We start from the raw sequence: 3,928 nt of genomic DNA, 5'->3' as shown, positions 1-3,928 counted from the left end.
AGATATGGCTAGCGAGTCCTTTCTTGACATCAGGGCCGCGGTGATTCAGAAAGGCATCATAAACATAACAGTTGTTATTGCCATGGGAGGGGGCCGTGGAAGTGGATGCTAAGGATGTACCGTCTGTTGAAATATTAATTTCAACTTGCCGTGCTGCATTTAATGCACAAAACCACCAGAGCTTATCGGACCGCTTTTTCTCAGCAAGCGGTATTCCTCCAAACACATCCGATGCAATTATTTTCTTACGCGTGTCCTCTGTATGTTTTACAAAATAGCCTCTCCATCGGGACGTAAAGGTCAGTCAGGAAAGGCCTTCTGATATTCACCACAACCGTTCGATTTCTTGAGGGCCGATCAACAGTTGACGGACAACATCAGACCTGCAGCAAATGAATTTTGACGTGCCGTAAGAGTTTTTGGTTGACCGTTGTTTACTTCAGTAAAGTAATCAATGGTATTTACTCCGGTTGGTAGAATATAGGTAAAAGACTTTTAATTTTAATGTTTTTTTATCATTGTCGGGAGTATGGCAATATGTATTTTTTGTTATGTTGTTTATTGCATATACTATGTAATGGAAAGGAATGAACAGAGTAGCACTGCGTATGTTTTTTTTTGGTTGACTTCGTATGGTAAGTGAAGAACGCACAACAGTACGAAAACGATTTTGATGTAAATCATATGCTTTGTAATGTAATGGTAAGAACGCACAGCAGTGCGAAGACGAAGTCGAAGTGAAACCAGAACAGGGCAAGTAATGTGTTGAGTGCTGGAAGTTTTTTTTTGTAATATGCAAAGTGCATAATGTGATTTTTATTTTTACAGCAGTATATGTAAACGTCTGTTTTTTACAGCAGTAAATGTAAATGATATTTTTACACAAAGCAGTGTAAAATCTCAGGAGGAGACAGAGTAAATTTTTGTTGTTGAAATGTATTTTTGGTGAATCCCTCTGAGAGAAAGAGGAGGAATTTTGTATCAGGCATTTTGTTTTAATGAATACAAAGATTTTGTGGGTGTATATAATACTTTGTTCTCAGAAAACAATTGTAGCTTCCCTGTGCTAAGATCCTAGAGCAAAACAGAGCATTGTCTCTGTGTTCAATTAATTTGTTTTTGGGATTTTACCAGAAAAATTCCCCACAGTGGTATCGGAGCAGATCCAGGCTCTTTAAAGGTGTTAAAGAAGCTGAAGGAAGGAGTTTTTTTTTTGTTGCAGCAGCTTCCCCAGCAGAGTGAAGTCTCAGGCAAAAGAATCCAGGTATTCCTCAAAGTTTTTTTTGTGTAGTTGCTGAAGAAACAATCAGTATTTTAAATACACAGTCAAGGATTTAGAAGCATAGTTTAGAATGCAAGGAATGGCTAGCACAAGCACTAGAATGGGTATGTTTAACACCCAGCTCCCACAATTTAATTGGAAAAACTATGACTATTGGGAAATAACCATGAGAGCCTTGTTTGCCTCACAAGATTTATGGGAATTAGTTGAGGATGGTTTTGAAGAACTAGCAGATGAAAATGAGTTTAATAGATTAACTCAGGCAGAGAAGGATCTGTTGAAGAGCAATAGGAAGAAGGATTCAAAAGCCCTTGTATTTTTGTATCAAGTAGTGGACCAGAGTGTGTTTCCAAGGATAGCAGCAGTTAAGACATCCAAAGAAGCATGGAAAACTCTCAAGACAGCCTATCATGGCATGGAAAAAGTGAAGACAGCAAAACTACAGTTGCTGAGGAGAGATTTTGAGAATCTGAGCATGAAGGAGTCAAACAATATTGACTCATTCTTCACACATGTGATTGGTCTGGTCACACAAATAAGATCTCATGGAGAAAGTCTTGAAGAAAGGAGGATTGTGGAGAAACTATTGAGGATCCTACCCTCAAAGTTTGATGTGATTGTCACCACCATTGAAGAGACAAATGATCTCTCAAACTTTTCAGTTGATGAGCTACATGCATCACTGATAACACATGAGCAGAGGTTGAGTAGAAATGAAAACTCATCTCTAGAGCAAGCCTTCAAGACCCAGATGTCCTTTGGAAGAGGAAGAGGTCAAGGCAGAGGAAACAAGAGAGGAAGAGGCAGAAGCCAAAATAGAGGTGGAAGGAACAGTCCAACAAATGCTCAAGGAAGAGGCAACAATTCAAATCAGAACCAAGGCCAAGGCAGTAATCAACAAAGTGGACAACATCATGCTCAAGGACAAAGGTATGAAAAATCCAATGTCCAATGTTATTATTGTAAAAAATATGGGCACTATGCAAATGAATGTAGGAAGAAGCAGCATGATATGAGTAATAGATCTAGTACAAATATCACTAGAGAAAATATCAGCCAAGATAATGTGCTGTTAGCTTGTAACATGGCTGAAACAAACAGTGATGATATATGGTTTCTAGATTCCGATTGTAGCAACCATATGGCAGGAAACATAGCCCTGTTTTCTACCTTAGATCAAAATGTGAAATCACAAGTCACACTTGGAACTGATAGCAAAATTTCTGTTATGGGAAAAGGAGAGGTAAAAATATTTACAAAGAAAGGTGAAAAGAAAACCATAGCAGATGTCTATTATGTTCCTGGAATGAGATGTAACATCTTAAGTATTGGACAGCTTGTTCAAAAATGTTACAATGTTTTCTTTGTGAATGATGTATGCACCATCATGGATAGAGCACCCAGCGAAAGATGTATTGCTGAAGTAGAAATGACGAGGAACAGGATGTTCCCTCTCAGAATAAGGGCAGATTTGAAAAACAAAGAAGTAATTGCAGCAATCACCCAAGAGGCTTTCCAAAGCGTACTAAAGGATGAAAATTGGTTGTGGCACTTGAGATTTGGACATCTCAACTTTGGAGGTCTTAACTTGTTGAGTAGAAAAGAGATGGTAAGAGGATTACCATTGATAGAAAAACCAGACAGCCTTTGTGAAGGTTGTATCTTGGGAAAACAATACAAAGAAAGTTTTCCATCAGGGAAAAGCATAAGGGCAAAAGCACCCTTAGAGACTGTCCACTCAGATTTATGTGGACCGATGCAAAATCCATTATTAGCAGACAGCCAATATTTCTAACATTTATTGATGATTTCACAAGAAAAACTTGGGTTTACTTCCTTAAAAACAAAAGTGAAGTGTTTGAAAAATTTCGAAATTTCAAGGCACTAGTGGAAAACCAAAGCGGGCTGCATATCAAAGTTCTAAGAACTGACAGAGGAGGTGAGTATATATCTAAGGAATTCCTACGGTTTTGTAGAGAAAATGGAATACACAAACAGTTTACAGCTAGGTACACTCCGCAGCAAAATGGAGTAGCTGAAAGGAAGAACAGGACCATCATGGATATGGTGAGGAGTATGTTGAAGGCAAAGCATTTGCCAAATGATTATTGGGTTGAAGCTGTACACTGTGCAGCATATATTTTGAATAGGTGCCCAACAAAAGCGGTCATGAACAAAGTGCCGGAAGAAGCATGGAGTGGGAGAAAGCAAGGAGTCACCCACATGAATTTTTTTGGATGTGTGGCTTATGCACACATTCCAGATCAGCTAAGGAGGAAGTTAGACAACAAAGGGGAGAAATGTATTTTCATTGGATACAGTGAGGAATCCAAAGCTTACAGGTTGTATATCCCATCTACCAAGAAGTTTTTTGTGAGCAGAGATGTTCAGCTTATTGAGGAGGAAGCTTGGGATGGAAGCATCAAGAAAACAATGAATGTTAAACACTATTTGTCTCATGATGAAGATGATGAGGAGATGGCTAAAATACATCCCAAAACAGCAGCGCCAACACAAGGACAACAAGGAACACCCTTGAGGATAAATGAAAGTGCTTCTCCAAGCACACCACAAGGAGGAAATTCAAGTGCATCTTCAAACACTTGCACACCAAATGAAAGAGGTAAGAAGTTTAGAAATCTAAGT

This window comes from Pinus tabuliformis, chromosome 1_1 (genome assembly GCF_031772625.1).
Source record: "Pinus tabuliformis cultivar Carrire ecotype Pingquan chromosome 1_1, CPIR1, whole genome shotgun sequence".
Lineage (NCBI taxonomy): Eukaryota > Viridiplantae > Streptophyta > Pinopsida > Pinales > Pinaceae > Pinus > Pinus tabuliformis.
The sequence above is the reverse complement of the archived record's forward strand: the minus strand, read 5'-3'. Positions refer to the sequence as shown.